The sequence below is a fragment of the Pinus tabuliformis genome, chromosome 3_2 (assembly GCF_031772625.1).
Source record: "Pinus tabuliformis cultivar Carrire ecotype Pingquan chromosome 3_2, CPIR1, whole genome shotgun sequence".
Lineage (NCBI taxonomy): Eukaryota > Viridiplantae > Streptophyta > Pinopsida > Pinales > Pinaceae > Pinus > Pinus tabuliformis.
The window spans coordinates 854,763,434-854,788,823 of NC_142302.1; the positions used below are offsets into that span (position 1 = coordinate 854,763,434).

The window sequence follows — 25,390 nt, forward strand, 5'->3', positions numbered from 1 at the left end:
AAACTTGTCTATAGACGAGAACGAGTTTCACTATCACTAGGCTCGTTAAAACATAGTGATGGGTTTGCCCGAAGGGCAAACTATAGAACAAGCATATGTTATCCTCCTCAAGCTTGATAAAAATAAAGAGGTACTGGTCAGTAATGACTGGGGAAAAATTGGGAAGAAAACTTGAAGAAACTTTGTTGGTAGCAAGTCGCTCTTGAACATGACACTTTCACTCCGCATCCAAGTCGGGTTGTTGTTTCATTCACCGGTCACATCACCATGGTCCCATCATACCATCCACATTTGGGGTTAATGCTACCAATCCATCACGTCAGTGTCACCGATATGTTCAAGAGAAGTCATTCAGAGAGTTCACCTGTGTCTCACCCACTACAATACATTTATACTCCATTCTTTCATGACCGCCACCCTGAACCTTATATCACCAGAACGTTTTCATCTCCATTAAAATCATTTGCTCCGTTCCATGTCATTGATGTGGGATTCATTAAGGCCCTCCTATGATGGATCGCTTCTTGTCGACATCAGCGCATTATCCAAGAAGTTGATGTAGGAACACCCCATTCAGTACTTTGAAGCTTGCATGCCTCAATGGCAAGTTTCTCACTTCCGGTGACATGTTTACATCAATGGCCTTCGACCAAAATATTTTGCGTGGTGTTCGACGCCAAGTCCTTTATTCACACCACGTGAATTGTACTGCAGTACCTTGAGGGTCATTATCATTATCGGTGATTCCTCTCGTGCCTATTAACAACTTACATCATTGGCTGGTAATCAGGCGAAGTCTTTCCATGTTCAACTCCAGAACATCTCTCACACGGATAGACTTGTACTTCGAGTGAAGATCGAACGAGATTGAGGACCCCGGATGTAGTTTCATCCATCCGGGCTGCGATATATATTCAGGGAAATAAAGACATCAAATGTACATCATTGCTGCACAGATAATCATCCAATCAAAGGGATGATGGCTCTATCGGAATCATCAGTCTACACTCAGACGATTGTCTATCCTATGTACATGAAAATGAATTTATAAAGTTGAGCATGGGAATGCCCGCCTCAGCTAGATCATGAAAATATTATGAAGATAATGTATATTATTGTATCTTATTACAGGTCTCCTCCTAGCTTGAAAGAACTTCGGATCCTCATAATAAAGCATTTCACCCGACATCAAAGGATTAACAACCTCATGCTTTAGGGGGCAACTGTTCTAGACATTTTTGGGCACTACAACCCCAAGCATGAAATGTCCATAAACCAAGGGCTCCTAAGTCCCTAAAAGTGTTGTTCTAACCCCTAAAGGAACAAGGTCAACTGATTACAGCTTCTCCCAAAAGTTCTCCATGAAAAACTGCTCAGAATTGGTCAAAACAGGATCATTTCAGCTGCTCCACTGGCCAAGTGCATTGCATCTCACCTAAGTACACTGTGGGGGTGCGTTTCATTTCAAAAATCCCTTCTATGGGGTGCGATGGGCGAGAAATGACAAATGGCAGTGTCATTTCGCGAGGTGGAGAGGCAATGGAAGCTTCCAGAAACTTCTCCTGTGACACTTGCCTCTCTGAATTCGACCAAGGATGAGTAAGAGATCATCAATCTCCAAGTGGAAGCAAGAACTATCAGAGGGAAGACACTAATCAAATCACAAGCTGACTCATCCCCCTTACAGATATCTATATATGGATCCCTCATCCCAGAGATCCAGAGGCTGGAATTTTGCGTATTGTAAGGAATTGATGTTGGTTTCTTGAGACAAACATCAGATTGTTGGGTGATCTAAGCTTTGTATGAGGTGAAGAGGGGCTTCCTTGCTGAGAGATTAATGCTGGGTCAGAACAACTGGTTGTAACTCCTCTTGGCTCCTTCTTGTTTATCAATAAAGGCTATTCAAGTTTTCCTCCATACTCTTGTGTCATTTATGTTTGCTGCATTTGTATGGTCAATTTACATCTGATCCTAGATTGTTTATGATTATAGATCCATGTTCTTGTATAGTGTTGTGCTACTGTGATCTTACAGGTACTCTGTGAAGCTGGGCGTGCAAGGGAATAAGTAGCGAAAGACTATCAAGGAAGAGAGGAATCGAACCATGAGATTAGTGCAAGACAGAGGTTGGTCTTCTTTGTTTCCCTCTATCTATACTTCATAAAGGAAAAACGAAAGTAGCTTTACTTTGTTTGTTTCTAAGGCAGCTATCACACCTTAGTGGGATAAGTAGTTCTAAGTAGACACTTTTCCCTGTAACAAGAATGTTGTCCCATAACCATTTCTGGGCAACCTATTTACGTTGATCTTAATATACTACCCTTGGGTTCTTATGACATATTAATTGGGATGGACTGGTTGGACAAATGTTGATCCTTGGTAGACTGTAAATAGAAGACTGTAAATTTTATTTTAGAATTAGGTCAAAGGAAGGAATTACAAGGAATAAAAACCAGTACCAAGCTCCATCCTATTACTGCCAATCAATTAGGAAAACGAATTAGAAAAGGGTGTCAAATTTATGTTGTGCAGGTGGGATTTACAAATTCTAAAAATAAGATGACCTCGCTAGAAATTATCACTATAATTCAGGACTTTGTGGATGTCTTTATGGAAAATGTTCCCGGCTTACCGCCAAAGTGAGATATTGACTTCACCATTGAGTTAATTCCAGGTAAAACCCCCATTTCCAGAGCTCCTTATCACATGAGCATACCTAAATTGATAGAGCTCAAAATGCAGTTATAGGAGCTTCTAGATAAAAATATATATTCACCCCAGTGTGTCCCCTTGGGGAGCTCCCATATTATTTGTACGAAAAAAGGATGGGATCCTCAGATTGTGCATCAATTATCGACAATTAAACAAACTAACTATCAAGAATAAGTACCCTTTACCACATATTGATGATCCATTTGATCAGGTACAAGGAGATAGGGTATTCTCGAAAATCGATCTAAGATCCAGATACCATCAAAAAAGAATAAAAGATGAATATATTTACAAAACAGCCTTCCGTACTCGTTATGGTCATTACAAGTTTGTGGTATTATCGTTTGGCCTCACAAACGCTCTAGCCACCTTTATGAGTTTGATGCATGGTATTTTCCAGCCTTACCTGGATAAATTTGTATTAATTTTCATAGATGATATTTTAATATATTCTAAGAACCAGGAGGAGCACAAAGAACACTTGAAAATAGTGTTGTAGACATTAAGGGAAAATTAGTTGTATGCCAAATTCAGAAGGTGTGATTTCTTCAAGGATCAAATCCAGTATTTGGGTAACGTTATTTCCACAAAAGGCATTGCAATAGACCCAGAAAAGATAAAAAAGGTCATGGAATGGACAACCCCTAAGAATGTCGTTGATATCAGATCATTCTTTGGATTAGATGGAGATTAGCATAGATTCATTGAGGGGTATAAAGATCGTCTTTCCAATGACATCTTTACAGAAAAGGGGACGCACTTTCAAATGGACAACAGATTGTCAACAAAGCTTTGAAAAACTAAAGAATCTTCTCACCACTGCACCAATACTAAAAGTAGTAGATCCAGAAAAGTGTTTCATGGTTTGCATGGATGCAAGAAACGAGGGTGTTGGTGGGGTGCTGACATAGGATGGAAAGGTGATTGCTTATGAATCTCGAAAGTTGAAGGAGTATGAGCAACGATATTTAGCTTATGACCTTGAATTGACTGCAATAGTGCATGCACTTAAAATGTGGAGGCATTACCATTTGGGGAAGAAATTTTTGCTGCTAACAGATCATAGTAGCCTTACCAATTTCTTCAATCAATCTAGCTTAAATGCCTGACATGCCAGATGGATAGCTTTCTTAAGTGAATTCAACTTTGAGATGAAACATTTAAAAGGGAAAGAAAACCATGTGGCTGACGCACTGACCAGAAAGTTGCACTATATTTATGAGGTTCGAATGAGCCAAGCAACTTCAAATATTCCTGAAATCATAAAGGAGGCAGCTAACAGGGATCCAGAATATACTTTCCTTTAGCAACAAACAAAAGAAGCTCTGTTGAAAAAGGAAGAATCAGAACTTGGAATAAATTCTGATAATCTTCTCACTTTTAAAAACATAATTTAAATTCCAAATCAAAACTCGATTAAACTATTGATATTAGATGAGTTTCATAAGAAACCTTGTGTTAGCCACCTAGGCTACCAGAAAATGTTTTTAGCCATCAAGGAAGGGTACTTTTGGCCCAGCATTGAGGAAGGATATTGCATAATATTTGTCCAAATGTCTGGAGTGTCAACTAGTGAAAGCGGAACACCAACACCCCACTTGATTGTTACAACCATTGCCCATTCCAAAATGGAAATGGGAGACTATATCCTTAGATTTCATTACTAGTTTACCCCGCACAAGGAAGCATCATGATTCCATTATGGTGGTGGTAGACAAATTGAGTAAAACGGCTCACTTCATACCTGTGAAATCCACATTTAAAACAATGGAAAGCACAGAAATATTTATGAAGGAGATATTTCGCTTACATGGGATACCCAAGGTAGTGATTTCGAATAGGGACATGAAATTCACATCCACCTTCTAGAAGACTCTTTTTGCAGGACTAGGTACTCAAGTCTAGTTTAGTACTGCCTACCATCCTCAAACAGATGGATAGACTGAATGATTAAATCATGTGTTAGACGACATGCTATGCATGTTTGTGATGTAACAACCACACAAGTATGAGGACTATCTCCATCTAGTGGAATTTTCATATAGTAACAGATATCACGAATCACTAGTCATGAGCCCTTTCGAGGTGTTGTACGGAAGTAAGTGTAGAGTATGCATAGACTGGAATAATCCAGTGAATAAGCTAGCATTGGGTCTTGACATGCTAGAAGAAATGGATGAGTCTGTTAAGAAAGTTCGACAAAATTTAAGGGTGGTCCAGGATAGACAGAAGGTGTATGCAGATAAAAAAAGGACTTACAGGGAATTTCAACCCATAGATCATGTCTATTTGATAGTGAAGCCTTCGAAAAATTCGTTGCAGTGGTGGGGTTATGCTAAATTAGTGCCCCGATACTGCGACCCCTTTCAGGTCTTGGAAAGAATTGGATCGGTGCCCTATAAGCTTGCTCTACCAAGTCACATTCGGGTCCACAATGTATTTCATGTATCCTTACTAAATAAATATGTGTATAACCCTCAGCAGATTATTGATTGGGAAAATATTTAGGTAAAATGGTTTAATGGGTAAAGACTGGATATATATATATAGATATCTATATCTATATATCTATATATATATATATAGATAGATAGATATCTATATATATATATATATATATATATATATATATATATTGTTTTTTATAAAAAGTAACTGAGAATTGTTTTATGGTGCAAGTCGAACCGGAAGGGGAGTTCCTGGAAAAACCTCTTCATATCCTCGATCAACGGGAAACCAACTTGCGGAAGCGAGCCATCACCCAGGTTAAAGTGAAACAGAAGCACTTTGTCCCAGAAGAGGTGACTTGGGGAGAGGAGGAATTCATGCAAAATGTTTATCCCACATTATTTTCTGAAGCGGAAGAGAACACCAGGGACGGTGTTCTTCATGGGGGGGGGGGGTGATGTAACACCACAAGTTGCATAAAGATTACTGAGATCATTAAGTGAATGTTTGTTTTACTAAAAAGATATTTTTAAATGCTATTTGATTTTATGAGGAATATGAACTGATATAGGCTGAAGAGCCAAGAAACACATACGATAATTACCTGAATTATAGGTAGTAATACTTTAACAAAATAAAACTATTTTGTTTATTTAAAAGAAATGGTTTCCAAGAAACAGTTATGCTCTACCTAAGAAAAGTAATATAGAGAGGGGAAAATAGAAGAAAGGGGTTCCTAGAGCTGGGTGGAATAAACTAGTGGGAAGAACTTGCTTAGTACAGCCGACAAAAGAGTACAAAGATTAAGGCTGGACCGAAGTCTTGAGGCCCATAGTACTGACTGCAACTGGATTAGATCCAGCATTGAAAAGTTAGAAGATGCTCGGGGGAGAGTCTGGACGTGATTTCTAGACTTGTGGTTGGGAGGAGAGACCCTTCGAAAATATGGTTTTTACAGGTTAATAGATAAACTGAGATAGCAAGCTACTTACAAGAGTTATTGCTAAACTGTAAATATGATTGTGTATAGTAGTCATTATTATCTGTTTTATAAGTTAATAGATAGTTGAAGTAGTAAGCTATCAAAAGAATCATTGTTGAACTGTACATGTAAACACATGCAGTAACTATTAATATATGTGGAATAGATTAGCAATATTGAACTGTAGTTGTTAATATTTGAATATACATGCATGTGACTAAGGTAGTAAACTAACTACTAAGTCAACAGCCATGAAGATTCTAAAATACTCCACAAAAGACGAACACTCTAATAGTAGAACTTCATAAATGATAAGTATGAAATAAAAGAAAACTTGAACTCTAGAATAGAGTAAAATTTAGAATACTAACAAGAATTCCATAATACATTCTTGAGCATATAATTATCAATATCAGAGGAAAGAAAGTAACCGCCTTTTTGATGCAATATGCTGACAAACATAATTACCATCGAAACTCAAGAAATGTAGTAAAAATCATGATAGAGTAGCTTCAAGAGTCGGCATAATGCATAACAAATCCTGTGTATCAAAAAATAGAGATAGTAATATGTGAGTCTTTCTTTACAATCTCGCACAACTTAATAACCAATGTCTATATTCCCCATCAGAAAGACTATGTGCGGATAATTAGGTGTATGTATCGTAAGCATCTCTCATACAACATGTAAGCCAAACCAAAACAACTCTGTGGATAAAAATGTAGTAGACAAACATTAAAACAAATCCCTCGAGTAGTCGAACGATGGCATCTCAACCAGAATTTGTAATCAGTTACACATGCAATCCTTAAAAAGAAAAAACTGGCTCGAAGGCCTTTAAACTCATTATCAATTACAGTTCCAACTGTAGAAATGACCAACTGATATGGCCAGTTAAATAAATAAACAAATAAAGGTTAAGGAAAACACGTGTCTAGACATTACAACTCTAACATGCTAGCAAGCATAAGTCCTCTCAGAAAGCACCCTTAAAATCTTATTACAACCACAGACCAGAGTCTAGCTCCAACCTGAAAAGCAATGGCCACGCTGTGAGTTCCTTGACATTTATGAGTTGTGAGTTTGAATTCTAAACCCTCCTGAGTATAGCATACCTGTAATCTAGAGAAGGCAAAAGTTAGTCATTGTTAATGAGACCAAAGCCTTCGGCTCATACTTATAAACTTAGCTTTAAACAAGCAGGGGCTTACCTGAGATGAGGGCACGACTTCAATGAGTCTCCCACCTACAAAAGAGGGTTAAAGCCCAACTTTAAAACCATATTGCACCATACAAGGAAATCGTAGCGAATACCCATAAAGAAATCAAGATCTGAGATCGACTAATCTCATTTTAATCCTGTTATGATATTTACTTACCGGCTGCAGATGAGTTGGGATGCTTGTTGCCTTCAACCATCTCTGAAATTCCACCAGTCATCCCTGCACAGCGGCAATGAAACCCTAAGATTGTTCCTAAATTCATTAACTGTTTAATATGAGTCTTCCTTCTCAATCAAGCAAAGAATAGGATGGCACAGTAAGGGGCTACCTGTTCTGGTGTGTTTGACAGACTCTCCTGCTCTTATATCTCGCAGAGCACCGTAACCAGAGCCTCGTAAAGCACCATATCCTGAACCCTCACAGAGCAACACGATGCAGAGGAATGATAGAAACAATGAGACTCGAAATATTCGACGCAGGCAGTTGGTTAGGTCAAACTCTAGCCAAACTTTATCGTCAGATCGTGGAGTAGAGATCGACGACAGGGAGCCACAACAGATGGCATGCGCAACCCAAGGTACTATCCTTCGGAGAAGATGGATGCCCCGTGGAGCTATGGACAAGGGACATCATAGCATGGTAAAGCATAAAGTCATGTGCACATCTACCCAGGAGCATCCCAATTTGGATCTCCACACCTGCTGTTTAATGAATGTTTAATCACATTCAATGATATGTACAACAGTCAGGCGTCATATCACTCTGCAGTTAATACCCATTTAATACACACATATATATGAGTTCTATAGTGAACGGGACCAAACATTGCAATGTATATTAGTTAAAAGAATTTTATTTTTATTGTTATTATAGTTCTAAATTTAGATTTTACTCGAGGGCTCAAAAAATTAGTAGACTCGAGGGCTCAAAAAATAATACTAATGCTAAATTAATATATTATAATAATATTTAGACCTTTTTATTTTTTATTATAAAAATTATGATTTTTCTAAAAAAAAATGATAAAAGTAATGATTATGGATTTTGGAATTAGGTTTCTAAATTTTAATTTAATTTTCAATAATTATTAAGTATATCATAAAAATTAAAGATACATTAAATATTCTAAAATATTTATAGTATTGTACATAAATCAAAAGATGAATTTTTCTCCATAGTGGTTATACTTTTTTTTCTCTTTTAATTTAATTGATTAATTAAAAAAATATTATATGGCCAAACTTTATAACAAGTGAGATATAGTTTTTTTGGCATGCGGTATTGATAAGCATGGTATTGTAAGAAAGCCTATTTACAGAACAAGAATCTCAATGGTAAAATTGAATAAATATCCATGGTTAAAAATCTTGTTCTATGTTTTTTTAAATGTATAAATGTTTAGCTTATATATTAATTCTTTTTAAATAAATAGTTTCTATAATTATTATTTTTTAGCAACATGAGATTGATCGTTAAAAACCTTTTTCCATATTTTCTTAAATGTATAAATGTTTGATTTATATTAATTCTTTTTAATTGATATCATGATTAAATCAATAAAATAATAATAATAATTCTTTTGTTTTATGAATTTTAAAATCAATTATTTATTCTAATAATTTATTTTCCTTTTGCTTTATAAATTTTAAAAGCCAATATTTCTTTTAATAATTTATTTATTTAGTTTTAAAATTTTGAAAAAAATTTAAGTATTTGTTTTTTCAACTGTAATAAAAAAAAAAATGTTATTTAAATATTTAGAAAAGTTCATATTTTAACCGTTTTTTAATTAAAAAGAGAAAATATTATCTATTTTTTTTATTATAATTAACATTTTACTAACAAACAATTTTATATTTATATAATTAAAATTATTCATTCAATATCATCATAAAATTTACGTTAACTTAAATTTTTTAAATTTTAATTTTTTTTCGAATAAATTTAGTAATTTACTGCATTCTCAGTCTATGTTTGTGGAGGTGAATCTAAATCCCAAATAAATCTACCAACAAAGAATGGACAAGGTGATGGTTTTATCTTTAATTTTGAAGAGTCTTCGTTCGTAGTCAATCTTATTAATTTATGATAAAAGTGCTGCATTGGGAATCATTCTTCATTGCTTCGAAATCTGTTTTTTTATATTCTATTTCTTGGAAATTTGTGTTTTTGGGAGATGAAACCGATGGGTTTTATTCAGAATTTTACTTACACATGAAATGTAAGATATTTCTTAATGCAGAGGACGTAAATTGGTTTTTGTTAAATTTAGTTTTGTTAGATTTTACATTTAAATTAAATTTATAAAAAGTTGAAAACATAATTATATAATAAATTAAATGGCGTGGAAACATAATTATTTAATAAATTAAATGGGTGGACAACATAGTTATTTAATAAATTGAAAAACACATAGTTATTTAATAAATTAAATAGCCAATAAAAATCTATAAATCTATAGAAACAAATTTATAACAAATTTCAAAAATGCTTATTAGTCCCTGCCATCTGGGAATGGCCAGGGACTATAGTAATCGATTATGCTCATCTTAGTATTAGTTCACCTGTTTGTTAATCCCACTGATGACGATATAACTAAAGTTTCTTGACAAAGACCGATTTGCCATCCAAAGTTTTTCGATACATATTTATTTTCCTTCTTATTTGGCCTCTTCCTGAGGCCGAAGAGCAAAACCATATGTTATAATTAGTAATTTGTTTTGTATTTTCAAACTAGTAAATACTAGCTAAATTAATGCTAGCATTAGCGGAGCACATTAAATGCTAGTTCTGTTTCACCAGCATACATGGCAAGTTTAATATGTTTCCTTTCCTAGCTTTCCCTTTTTGACGTCTGGATCTTTCTGACACTGCCATTTGGGCCTTTGTAACACTTATGTGGCGCTGGGATTTCCAGAGCTAGGTTTAATACCTTATTGCTAAGAATCCCATGTCTCTGTCTTCATACCATAACAATCTCGGATCTCTAGAGCTCGTTCAGGGCATGGCTGTTAGCCAAAGAACCTTGTTTTGCTTCCAGAATACCCTTCTTTTGCTTCTGTTTCATTGCTAGTTTAGGGCATGGCTGGATCTTAATGTCAGGTTGAACAAATCAATGTTTTTCTGGATTGTTCTTGACTTGATATGTTCTTGGCATTTTTCCAGTGCTGCACCTCCTGTAAAACATTGATAAACATTCGAATTAAAACAGATATTGTGTTGTTATTAATTTAAACAGATATTGATCTGATTAACTATCAAATTTAATATGTTATTGTTGATAATTCTTGTTAATGTAGACCTTGCTTAATTTGAATGGAACTATTTATTGTTACTGTAAATGGAGCTATTTCTTAATTTGAATAGAACTATTTCTTGTTACTATAGACCTTTTGTTCATTTTGTTGGTGTACAACATAACAATTTTTTGTTCATTTTGTTGTAGTTTGTAGTTTCTGAAATCGTGAAGCAGCTTCTAGTTCGGAACTTTCTTAAACAACTTCTCGTTCAGAACTTTTAAGAACTTTCTTAGGCTGGACTTTTAAGAACTTTCTTTCAAGCTGAACTTTTAAGAAATTTCTTAAGCAGCTTCTTGTTCGGAACTTTTTCATAGGCTGGACTTTTAAGAACTTTCCTTTAAGTTGAACTTTTAAGAACTTTGAATAACCTCTTTATGCAAGTTTCTTTCTCAAAGATAAAGAACTTTGCAAAAAATCCTTAAACTCTGCATTCATACCTTCTAAGGAGAGTATATAGCAGTTTGCAGCATTTGTTTTCCTGTTGCAAATTACATTTTATACATGGACTGCAGTGTTTATTGTGATAGAGTAGATCAAATTACAACATTTTAATTTGCTGTTAAAAAAATATAATTTGTTGAAATTTTTTGTTTATCTGCTTTCATTTAATATTGCAATCAGAATATCATAACCTGCTAAGGGCATCATGTTATATCTTCTTTACAGAATTGGAATTTGTTAGTGTTTCTGATTTCAAATTAGGCCCATAACATATGGGTTTGCCATCAGATGCACGAAGTGGATGAAGGACATCACCTAGTTCAAACAATGATACGCTGACTCAAGCTCCTGTCAACATTGGCGCTAGAGGCTACATCTTGGTCATGCTAATAAGCACTGATATGGTGATGAAGGTTATTCTCCAGCCTGATACAAACTTCTAAAAATTTCTCCCTCTATTAAACTAAGTTCGACCCTTTTTTGATGGTGGTTTTTCAGCCTATAGGTTTTTGAGGGAAGCCAGTGGATTCCGAAATTCCTCGTAAATCAATGGATTCCTAAATTTCTTGCAAAAATCAGTGGATTCTGAAATTTTTTGCGAAAAGCTCCACTTTTTCAGAGTTTACCAGGTTGCTAGGTTTCCATGTTGCCCTTGCTCGTTAACTACATAAAGTCCAATTGGATTGGAGCTAGGCATTACTGCTCCCAGCTGGACATTACTGCTCCAGGAGTCATCATATTGGTTGGGTCCCTCGCATGACTATATGGAGCATCTCAGCTATCAAATTTTCTCTCGTGACTATATGGAGCGTCTCGGCTATGAAATCTACTCTAAGCCCCAAGGGTGATCCTCTGTAGCTTACCGGAATGAATCTTCTACCACACGAAAGAAAAGGAAAGCAACTTCTTTGCAACCTCTCTAGGCTACTGCACCACGAGTCGTAGGTGCGAATGATTTGATTCAATTGGGCTTTCGCCTCCCTGCTCGGTGATGGTCAAATTGCTAGTGCCAAAGAAAATGTTAACTGCATGTGCTAAAGCATTGTTTCCCTCCTGCATGGGCATTTGAATGCATATTTACTACGTGTCTAAGCGATCTATGACATTTGTTGAAGGCATATAAACACATATCTAAAGGCATGGTAAGAACAATTTTTTGAAGGGATATAAACACATATGTTTTATTTATATGGTAGAGTTGCACGAGACATATTACATACATGTGTATTAATTGGCTTGACTCCAATTACTAGAATAACAAGACACATACCGTTCTTGAAATGGATACAAATGTCTAATGTGAATAAAAAAGGTATAGCTCTTCTTCCAGGTGTTCCATAAACTACACGTCAGATTTATCAATAAGGCATGCTAATAGTTAATTAACTACGATAGTATTTCTCACATGGCATTACAGTAATTAACGATAGGTTTACTCTTGCAACCAATATCCAAAATCTATTTATTCTTCAATGGGCATTTGTGATCACAGATGAAAATTTTGTAGCTCTTGCTGGTGTATGACGTCCCTACCAAAAGTATTGCAACCCTTGATGGTGTATGAGATCCTAATATTCTGGTCATGGAATACCTTGCTCAGTATGACACTGCCAATTTCATCTTGGGTCAATGTGGAGAAAGGTCATGTTTAGGTTCATCCATGTTATGAGCCACCAGCTGAAAATTCTAGTCCTTGTATGAGGCTGACAGTTGTCCTTGAGCTCTGAAGCTTATCAATTCCCTTGCAAGCCATTAGGTCATTATCTTCTGTTCGTGGAATACCTCGTGCACTGCTACACATTGTTACCTTCATTGTGGGTCAATTTGGAGAAAGGTCTTCTTTTGGATCATCTCCTCTATGCTTTACTTTTATTATGTTAAACCAACTTTGCTGATGGTTTTTTACAGTGAAGCATGCAAATGTTCCTGACCCTCTGTACCATGAGATGTTGAGGATACGGAAGGAACAGGAGCGAATTAGAAAGCTTCATGAAGAAGAGGTACTTCCAAAATATTTCCATATAACTTCTCTATTCTAAATTTGCTAAATTTGTTGTGCAAGATTTGCTAGATTTGTTCAGCCAATATTTATTAGTTTACCTAGATCCTGATGTTATCTTATTGGAAGTTGCCTAAGTATGTGTATGAACTTGGAGTGTCATTTTAAGCTCACTACATACATTTCTTTCTATTTATGATAGAATACACGAATCAGAGTTCAATTTGAGAAGGAATTGGAAGAGCTGAAGAGAAGATACACTACATTACTTCAGGAAGAGGATTACACATTTCACAGATAGTTTTAGGTTTTTGTTGCCGTTGCTACCTATTGTGCCTTCTCTTTGCCCTTCTTCTTCTTTGGACACTAAGAAGCATAGTGACCTTGCTACAAACAAAGTACTTGATCATGTTCATGTCGTTCTTCTTTCCAGGCTGATGTCCTTCTCTGTCACTTTTTCCTACCTTGGTGAAAACTTTCCCTTTTCCCTTTCTTTGTCTTCTTGATGAAAGCCAAGTTTTCATCACCATCTCCCTGCTCGTTGGATCTAGACTCTGCTCAAGTCTCCTTTTGAATGCAGTCATCACATACTATCTACTAGTTTGGAAGGTTCTCTTGTGCACAGATGCCCTTCACAAATGAAACTTTTTATAACAAAGACCTGCTAATGATGTTTTTATAGTTGTAGTCTTTCAATGAAATATACAACAAGTTATAAATATATGATGTTATCAGGATCTTTGCATTAAAAAAATCCTTGCATTAAAAAGATCCTTGTCATGAGAAATTTAGGATACATGACTAAAACAGTTACACACAAGAACAAAGCTTTGGAGAGAGTAATATTGTATTAAAATCCTCCTGTGTTACACTGTACAAGACAATTCCCTCTCAAGTCTCTCAACTTCGTTCCTTAAGATTCATACGAATGGTTCATGATTTCATCGCCTTTCTTAGGACACGTTTCTCTTATAAACACAGTAAAATTTTCAGGTTTACTCTTGCAACCAATATCCAACATCTATTTATCCTCACTTAATTTGTGCTTCAATAGGCATTCGTGATCCCAGATGAAAATTCTATAGCTCTTGCTGGTGTATGACGTCCCTACCAAAAGTATTGCCACCCTTGATGGTGTATGAGATCCTAATATTCTGGTCATGGAATACCTTGCTCAGTATGACACTGCCAATTTCATCTTGGGTCAAAAGACTTCAGCTATATCATTTTTCTTCGAGGTATGATTCAAATTCTTCAGCTGAGGAAGAAAAATCACTTCTTAAGCTCCTCATCAGGGTTCCTTTCACTTGTCCACAATAAGTCCACTTGTAACATATTGGTTAGGGTCTGCAAGATCAAAATGTGTCTCTAACTTGAAGACAAACTCCTTTCATCCAGAATTTGTGTTAGATCACTATACTTTTCATCACAAGGGAACTCAGAACTTGTCATAGGAATATGCCTCAGAAGTCTTGGCTTTCATTTCAGAGATATACCATAGGACAAATGATGCTCAACCTTTGTCATAAGATTGAGGTTTCTCAATTTATTTCATCAAGTGTCTGCTTGAGGTATTTTGGCCTCTAAATTCTGAGATTTTTGGCCTATCAGATCTGAAACATATTAAGATTTGGATCACATGTTCTGTGGTTTGTTCAAAGTCCATCTTCAATACCAATTTTTGATCCTTCTCATAAATGAAAGGAGGAGAGAATCTTCGATCTTGGATTAGGGCTTCGACCCTTTTCTTCACTGTAAGCCCAGAATATTTACACACCCTAGTAAAGGAATATTCAGGATCATCAAGTAATTTTGCTTCCTTTACATCATCAACCTTGCTTATTGAAGCTGAATTACATGTCTCAAGATGACTTGTAGATTTTTCAAACTTAGAGATCTGGGAGTGCAATCAAACTTCGTTGGCTTTGTTTATGACTGAAACAATTGATTCCTTTCCACTTGAGACTTTTTCATTCTTCTAGTAGACCAAGTAACTTTGGTTTCTGAGAAGAGTTCTTCCTTGCTAATGAGTATTAGCATCTTCTAATTGGTTGGTCTTTTATTAGACATAACAAGGAGTGATCATTAAAGATAAGAGAGTTTCTAGATGCACAACCTCAGTCACTTCAAGATCATTCTTCCTTGGAAAAAACGCTTTCTATGTTCAGGACTTACTAATAGGTGTTCTTTAATGATTCTGTCCTTTTCATAACCACAACAATCAAATCGAGTTGGCTATGGATATCTTGGTCCCTTGTACAAAGGTTGATCTGAGGTATAACATTTCTAAGATTTTTTATTCTAGCCAGAGAGGCTTGCACATATTTTATGTCCTCAAAATTGCCTTTAAAAACAGTGACCAAAACAAGAATTCAGGGCAGAATTTTTGGATATGGTCTCGAGCTCTTTGAATCTCCTCATGCTACTCAATCATTGTAGAGGTCTTGTGGCTCGAAGCTTTAAGACTTGAGTCATAGATAAAACTTCTATAACAGATCTCCTAAGATGATATCTGACCTTATAGTATTCTGACCTTTTGCAATCTTCTTGATCTCTGAGGTTCTGAGACTGAAACATAAATCTATGTCTATTGGAAACTGAAACAGAAATCTATGTCTATAGGATGGGGGGAATAGTGGAAACGAAATACCAAGGCTTTTCTAGCGCATCAGAATCTGTTGAATTCGCACCACAAAGATCAAATAATACTGCACTGGACTGCTAGGTGTAAGCAAGGGAGTTCACAATTTCATGCCCAATTTGATCTTAACTACACATGATAGTCAATCTTTGCAAATTTTTAAACTAGTGTGACCTTTATTGTCGCAGAATGCTAATTTTTCCTAGCTACAGAACTGAGCAGACACCTTCCGCAAGATATGAAGGCCAGTACTGTCCAATGCTCCGCCCAGCCAGCGCAGAAAAGCATTCTACCCCACTCAAGGCAGAGACTTGCTGCCTCACAGCTTCCCTTATTTTATTATAAGTTTCATCACCAAGAGACCTGTTCACCGTTATCCGTTAATAATATATGATTGTCAACATTTCTGGTTTTATTGCAAGAAAAAAGTAATCAGATTATTTCTTTTCAAGTTTAAATATAAAAAACTTCTTTAAAATAATAATTTATGTAACAACTTCTTATGTTTTCCTTTTCCAGTAATAGAGAAGCAACATAACTTACAGTGGTGGACTAAACAACAAAACGATTCTTTCCAATAGTATCCAATATCTAGTTTAGGGTTTTTCTTAATTTATATAAAAATCAGATTCACTTTTTTTCTTTAATAAAAAACATTATTAACACAGCTGTATAGTACTCAAAATTACGATAATGCTTAGTTGTAGTACTAAGGAATCTGATAATCCACTGGAAATACCACAACCACCACCTTCGAGAAATACTCCCCCGTGCCTCGTATTACCAGAACATTTTTTGTTTATCATTCACCCTTCAGGGAAGTTCAAGGGAAGAAGACCTCTCCGAGGTCCAACCCATAACTTATTTAGTCACAACAAATCTGTGGGTTCCACTGGCCCTCTGTGCACCTCAAAGAATACCCCAGGGGAAGTGTCCTGCCTCATGTCACAGCGGGGTGTGTAGCTGCTTATTTTTCTTTTTTTCCTATTTCCAGATGTGTCCAGCCTCCCTGCCCTTCTTTGACTCTGTCATTTTGAGATAATATTTTATCTCCGAGTAAAGAAAGATAATCAATTGCTTAATTGTTTGGTAAAAGAATTTTCACTCAGGTTTTTTCCAGTGAATTTTCAAGATTTACTTTTTCCCAAGATTAAACAAAAATTAGTCTTAAACATCAAAATTCCGGTTAGGATTTTCTATACACCTCTATGTTAGTAAAGTAAATACAAATAACTTAGCGTAAGATGTTACGAATTTAAAAAAGTTGAAAAAATAATCATTTAATAAATTATTAATCATACAAATTAAATGGCTAACAAAAATCTATAAACACAAATTTATAATAAATATAAAAAGCACTTATTTTACTATACATATTATATTTATTAAGATTAATTAAAAAACCATAAAAACTAATTGGATTGGAACTTTATTTTAAATTAATATCATTAATAGTAATTATAAAAAGAAATAATATATAAATTAGATTTTAGGAATTATTTAAGAATATTTATTTCCCCGTACATTTAGCCTGACTTTATGATAAAAAAATGTTAATCTATAAATAGGTTAGGCTTATGTCATGCCTAAAAATTGATAACTATATAAAATAAATTATGAAACTTATTCATATAACAGTTTTTCTAATTAACCAATTTAATTATAAAAATAGAAATAAGAAAATAAACAGACCTAAGATAAAAAAGGGTAGAAATCACACAGTAAAATGTTTGTCATGTTTTGGAACCATCCCATGATCAATGTAGAAACCCTTAGTGGATAGTGGATACAATATAATATTATTTAATTTATAACATTAATTAATAGACTAAGGAATGGAATAATAAAAAATATAAAAGAATCAAACATACAAAGTGAAACCTCAAACAAGAAAAAGATTAAATTTTGAAATATATATAGAATAAAACGAATTATCAAAATCAAACATTAACCAAGGAGCACATTAGAAAAATAAAGAAAAGAGTCAGTTTCTATTAATAAAAATGGAGTCAAGACCCTATTACTGAATAAAAATACATTAAATAATACACAAAAAGAAAAAATAATAAATAAAATTCAAACAAAAATAATCAAAGTAAGAGAAAGTAAAGAATCAGGGTCAACTACAAAATAAGTGGCTAAGGCCATACAAATAAACCAAGGAATCAAGAAAAATTAACCAAAGACAACATAAATAAATACTTGAAGGATCTAATAACAAGATGATAAAGATAAATACAAGAGCTAAGAAAGATTTAGAACATAAAACCTAATTATTAACAATAAGAGTTGAAAAATAAGAAGAAACAGATCTTCACAAAAGTTAAAAAAAAAAAAAAAACACCTAAAACTATTAGAAAAACAAGAAAACTATTAAGATGACAGGACAGAATCGGAACCCAACTTCTACTAATATTCTATTAAAACAAACTCACCATTAAAACTCAACTTTGATTTATGTACACTACCAATTAAACACCTACCCTCCACAAATTCTGAAAATGATATTCCAAAATAAACGCCAGATGCAATTAGCTGTGAACGATGTGTGAACGCTTTGGATTGGAATCACTTGCCACGGATACTTTAAATATGCTTTCATTTGGTTATTGTGATAAGGGACCAGATTTGACGAGGGTAAATTCACCTGAAGGTTCGTCTGGGCCAAAGTCGCTGTCGATTTGGACAACCTAAAATGGGGCCGAGAGTTCATGAGGTTGAATTGAGTTGAAGATTCGCTTGGGGCAAAGTCATTCTCAATTTTATGAGTGCGAATTGAGTTGAAGGTTCGTATGGGCCAGAATAGCTGTCGTGCATAATTTTTGTTTATTTCAACTTTCCATGCAAACTCTCAAGTTGAAAATTGCTACACGAGTGAGGTGGGCCAAGCGGCGGCTTGGGCAAAAGTTTGGAAGCTGTAAATACCACCGACCAGCAGAGCATTAAATATCATCGTTCCTCGGTTGAACGAAACTCAGAATAGGACGTTCATTGGAAAACAAGTGGTTGCAGACAAATCTGTGATGTGAAACAAAAACCTAAAACGTGACGCCCACGATAATACGGAAATATCCACTTACCATACCCACTTACTTGGGCATACAAATAAACAAAAAAAAATAAGTTGTTTTTAGTGTGTTTTTTTGGAAAGAAATTTTGATTTGTTTTATTTAAATTGTTTTTTAATTGTATATATAGATTAGGCACTTTGAAAAATTATTAAGATAATTGTGTAGGACATATCCGTCAAGTTTGTGATTTCAATAAATTTCTGCTAGATTTAAAAAAAATTACAGCCGAAAAACTGATCAGAAAAATTTCCAAAATATCCCACTAAAAACAAAAAAAACCAAAATTGAAAATGCTTCCGCACCAAACTACCAAGTAGCCGATAGAGCATTTGTAATCCTATTTTTGGGTGATTTGGACGCCGTCAATAGAAAGATGTTGGAACTGTCTGATAGTACGGAAAGTGTTTAAGACAGTGTATTCCCACTATAATTAGTACCGTAGAGGTTAATATCATGTCATGCCTTTGGCTTGTAGTTGGAAGAAATATTCAACATGAATATTCATGTTCAGAAACAGGTATAGAAGTAGTCCATTTAATAGTTGTCATTTGACTCAATAGCTTTACATACACTAGTGCTGGATTTTGAACAAGACTGAACAACGCATAGTAGGACAAATAAACAATATTCCAGCGACTCGGGGGGTGCAATGAACATCGACAAATTTTCAAAATAGTTGGATAAAAGAGCTTAATGATTGGAAATTTTCCATGAATTTTTCATGGAAAGCTCAATGAATCTGCCAAAGATTGACTTTGATTTTAGAGGAGACGAAGAAAGCGTTAAACCTACTGTCGTTCGGTTAGCATGGTTAAAACGCTACCAGGAGAAAAGATGGATTTTACATTCTTTTTCCTTTTCCTCACAACTCGCTCCACTCAAGCCTTTACATCAATGTTGAAAGCAACATTTAAAATTCAAAATTGCTTTCTCTTATGTCGAGATGGTTTGTAAATTTAAACACATTAAAACGCTAAATGCTACTGGTCAACCAAAGGCAATCTCCCTGAATCTTCGCTCAACACGTTTAACGTTTTTGGAAGTGTTCCTCATCCAAATCTTTTTTAAACTTGCCGCATATTCGGTTGAAACAAAATAATTATATATATATATATATAAATAAAATTGAATGCTTTAGTTGATCATTTTATTATCCTATGCTTTTAAAACCTTGCCCATACATCAATAAACTTTTAGACTTTGAACCTATGATTGTTAGATATTTTATCTAGAGCACTTTTTCTGTATCAATTAAGTATATTAACCGTTTGTGTTGACCAATCAGCCAAACGATCTTCTTATTTTGGCATTTTAAAGAGGCAAAATTTAAGATAACAATAATAATTAATAAAGATAATTTCACCTTCAAATGAACTAATTCTACCTTTGCATTAACATTAATTATGAAACATTTTTGGCTAGAAATTCCATACATTTTCCATGCTATGGGTCGGAGGTGCCGCTATACTCCTTTCCTTTGTAAATATGTCCGCCATATGTGTGAGCATTTTTGTGTAAACTTTTTTGCATGGCCTTACATGTGTTGCCATTATAGCGTTTTCTTAATAATATTCGTTGAATCCTATATTTGGTTCTAGCCATTGTACACAACGTTTGCATAGCCCCTACCCCAGTGCTCTTTATGTCCAGTCATCATCAAAATTATCTGATATTGATGTACGTGTTCAGCCTCACAACAACCCTTTTCATTTGCCTTCTGTGCAGAGTGCATTATGCCTCACACACAATGGTCTGCAGCAGAATCAACAACACAAAAAGGCACATTATTGTGCATTATCATAGCATGGTACCTTCCAGATAACCGCCACAGTCTATCAACAACACACCATGCCTGATCCAGCAGCTTGCGAACGCTATTGCGTTGGGCTCTTCAACTCAAGTATTTTGTTTTATTGGTTGGTTCAATTAACAACAAATCACGAAAACTCTAAAAACCATAAAAATAATTACTCTAAAATCACAAAAAGATATCAACAGAAGGGCAAAGACGTGGATTGTTAACTTATTAACTGGAAAATCTGGATACGTATGAAGGTTGCCTACGAGAATCAAGCACCTTCCTCTGGATACCTATGAATGTCGCCCACGAAACCAAGCAACTTCTTCCATCATTACATGAAACAAAATGAATGAGTTCTTCACTCTTCCCTATTCCTATTCTGAAAAGGAATTAAACAATGAAGCTACGGGAACATAAGAAGAGAGTGAAGAATATGTGTCAGACAGGAGAGTTAGTAATATCCCAAGCAGATCACAGTACTGATGAGCAATAGATTAGCGCTAGACCATGATTCTTCCATTCTTGCACTTGCTATTAGACCACTAATGGGAACAAGGAAATTATACCAAGTCAAACGAGAACTATTCGTTAATACCAAGCTTCCTACTTGTATTTGTTTATGGATTAAGTAATAAAAACCATTGTAAGGTCCAACCAAACTTACAGGCATATAAGCGTCTTCACTAGCACTTACTTTATGTCTTTCCCTTTGCCAGTGGATAAAGATGGAGATGAAGGTGGCTGTAGAGGCATAATCATTGGTCCCAGTTAACATGCCTTTTGCCTTTTGTTATTTCCCTCTCAATTTTGTATTTTTATTCTTTTTGCGGGGTAGCCATTTTTCCTACCTATTGATTGGGTTATTGATTGGGATTTTCTTGTTGTTGAACATTGTGGGGCAATGCATGCATCCGTGGAGTAGTCCATGGCTATGCCCCTAGTAAAATTACGGATCCGTATTCCCACTTTGTGTTCCAACTTCCATTTGAGTTAATGCAGTGAAAACAGTGTTAGAAAAATTTGGGAGATTTAATTTTCGCCTAGGGGTAGAGAGTTATGATTCTCGAGAAGCTACGTTCTCTGGGTGCACCATGGAGCTGATGTCATTGGGCGCACCCTTGCAGAGCTATTTCACAGACTTGGATTTCTAAATAACACACAATAAAACACAGTAACTGTTGTTTTCAGGCGCCTACCAAAATTTCCACCATTTTCTCCCAAGAAACTTGGGCTCTTTTTTCTCTAACTCTCTTACTCTCTAACCTAGAAAAATAAATTTTACATTCATATTTAACTCAACATATAATTTTACATTTAATTCATGAAAGAGAAAAAATAATTAATATGATGTTGTTATTGAGTGTGATCATATTCACGTAGGTGTTTCTAGAGTGTGGGCAATAGTCGTTGAATGAATGCTTGCCCATATCTATTTACCAAAGTACATTAAGTGCTTTAAATTCCTTGTTGCGTTTCGGAATGGTTCATGCACTTCAATCCTTCCATCTTCAAACATAAAAGCAACCTACAAAAATACGTCTGACAAGTATGGCTGCTGTCAGGCTGTTTATTGCGATGGTTGGGATTATTATTTCCAATGCTCCCCCTTAATCACAATTGTTGCCATTGACAATTTCCAAACAGTTTCTGAGATAAGAAAAACTTTCACATGCCAATGGATTTGTGATGTTAGCAAATTGTTCCTATGACCTGCAGTGCTGCAACACAATTTCATCATTGTTAATCAACTATCTAATAAAATGATATCTAGCATCAATATGTTTGGTCCTCTTGTCGAAGACAAAATTCATTGACAATGCAATTGCTGAGGTGTTGTCGCAGAAAATAGTTGTATCTCTCTCTTGGTAATGACGAAGATCCCTCAACATCCTTCTCATCCAAACTGCCTGACACGATGTTGTTGTTGCTACAACATATTCAGCTTCTATTATTGATAGTGACACTATTGGCTGCTTTTTGGAGGCCCATGAAATGGCACCAGAAGCCAAATGAAAAACATATCCTCACATGGTCTTTCTGTCATTGACACTGCCATTCGAATCATTGTTAGTGTAACCAACCAGCCTGAAATCACTTGTTGATATGTACAAAATGCCATACTGTTTTGTCCCATCGACATACCTCAGAATCCTTTTTACTGCTTGCCAATGTGTCTCCTTAGGTGTCTCCATGAACCTTTACACCAAACTTACTGCATACATTATATCCGGCCTATTGGCAGCCAAATACATCAAGCTGCCTATCATGATTTTGTATAATGTCGGATTGACATTACTGCTGTAATTTTCTTTGCTCAAATTCAACCCTATGACAGTTGTAGTTGGTGCAGACTCTTTGTTCTGCATTTTAAACCTATCCAAAATTTCAGCCACATACTTTGCTTGAGAGATAAAAATTCCATTTTCTATTTGCTTCACTTCTATGATCGAAGAATATCTTAAAAATCCCAAGTTAGTCATTTCAAATTCAATCTTCATGACTTGTTTGAAATCAGTGATGAGGAAATCATCACTCCCTGTAAAAATCAAATCATCTACATATAAGACGATAATGAGAATCTTACCTTCGCTTTCTTTGATGTAGAGAGTAGGCTCACTGTCACATTTGTCAAGACCATTGTCCAACAAGTAAGCATCTATCCTATTGTACCATGCGCATGGTGCTTTCTTTAACCCATAAGGAGCTTTCCTCAATCGATACACTTTGTCTTCTTAGCCTTCTACCTCATAACCAAGTGGTTGCGCAACATACACTTCCTCTTTCAACACTCCATTCAAGAACGTTGATTTTACGTCCATTTGATACACTCTCCATTTGTGCTATGTGGAAATCACCACAACTGCAGGCACTGTCCCTATCTACGCGACTGGCGCGAACGTCTCCGCATAATATCTTCCATGTTGCTGCTTGCATCCTTTGACAACTAGCCTTCCTTTGTGCCTTTCAGTCTTTCTCTCAATGTTGCTTTTGGTCTTATAGACCCACTTTACTCCAATGACATGTTTTCCTTTAGGAAGGCTCACTTACTTCGATGTGTCATTCCTTTCTATTGCTTTTATTTCTTCCTCCATTTCCACAACCCATTTTTCTTCTTTGACTACATCTTCAAAATGGATTGGGTCATCTACATGAAAAAATACTGCAAATAAGGAATTCAGACCAGTGCTACTATCAACTTCATCTTGCTCATAAATTTCATTTAAATTTCTGAATTTTGGTCTTCTTGTGCTCGCTAAAGATGACCTTGACATGTCACTTGGTGTCATGTTTTGCGGTCTGCTTGGAGAAGCACTTTCTTGGCTACGCAAAACAATGCTATTATTTGTTGATGGCATTTCCTTTTGCATGCTTGGATAGGAGTAGAGGGAGTCACTGTTAACGAATTACTTCTTGTTGTTAATTCCTCTTTGTCCTCATGTGGTATGCATGCTTTGACATTGACTGTCTTTTCCAAACTTCCATCCCATGCTTCCTCTTCTATAAACTACACATATCTGTTGATTATGACTTTCTTGGTTAACGGATTGTAGAGTCTGTATGCCTTGGATTCATCACTGTATCGAACAAATATGCATTTCTCCCCCTTGTTGTCCAAAATCTTTCTCAACTCATCCGAGACATGTACATAAGCCACACATCCAAAAAATCTAATGTGACTAACACTATGCTTTCTTCCACTGCATGTTTCTTTAGGAACTATGTTCTGGATGCTTTTGGTTGGACATCTATTCAAGATATATGTTGCACAAGCAACAGCTTCAGCCCAATAATCATTTGGTAAATGCTTTGCCTTCAACATACTCCTTTCCATTTCCATAATGGTCCTATTCTTTCTTTTTGCCACACCATTTGCTGCGTTGTATATCTTGTTGTAAATTGCTTGTGAATTCCATGCTTCCTGCAAAATCGAAGGAAGTCATTTGAGATATATTGGCCACCTTTGTCAATCCTAAGGACTTTGATGTAGTGTCCACTTTGCCTGTCAACAAAAGCCTTGTATTGACGAATGTGCTCAAACACTTCACTTTTCTGTTTTAGGAGATAGGCCCATGTATTCCTTGTGTAGTCATCTATGAAGGTCAATACATAGTGGCTGCTACCAATTGATGGTCTCTGCATTGGTCCACATAAATCTGAGTGGACAATCTCCAAAGGTTCCTTTGCCCTCACTGACTTTCCTACTCGAAATGTCTCTCTATGTTGCTTGCCCAAGATATATCCTTCACATATGCTGTCTGGTTTTTATATGAGTGGTAAACCCTTCACCATGTCTTTCCTATGCACCAAATTCAAACCTCTAAAGTTGAGATGTCCAAATCTCAAGTGCCATAACTAGTTTTCATCTTTTACCTCTACTTGAAAGTTTACTTGTGTGACAACTACCTCTTTCCTTCCATCTTCTTGTGAGTTCATAGATAGTTGTGCTTGTGCAACTTCTTTCTGCAAATATGATATTATTTTTAGGGGAAACATTCTATTTTTTTCATTTGAACCTTTGCAATCAACTGTCTACTTGGAGGCCTATCCAAAATTGTGCACACATCATTTTTAAAGAAGACATTGTAACCTTTCTGCATGAGCTGTCCAATGCTCATGAGATTATGTTTCAAACTGGGGACAAAGTAAACATCTGCGATGTATTTCTTCTCCCCCTTCTTTGTTAGGATTTTAACTCTTCCTTTTTCCATGACAAAGACTTTGTTATTAATCCCTAATGTCACTTCAGATTTCACACTTTCATTTAGATCA

The 25,390-nt window shown here is 35.4% G+C and overlaps 1 pseudogene; it reads left to right on the forward strand.

Annotated features, from left to right (window-relative positions):
• The first annotated feature begins 7,800 nt into the window (after positions 1-7,800).
• The window catches only part of LOC149183356 (UDP-glucuronic acid decarboxylase 4-like), a 98,586-nt pseudogene continuing 80,996 nt past the window's right edge, over positions 7,801-25,390 (forward strand).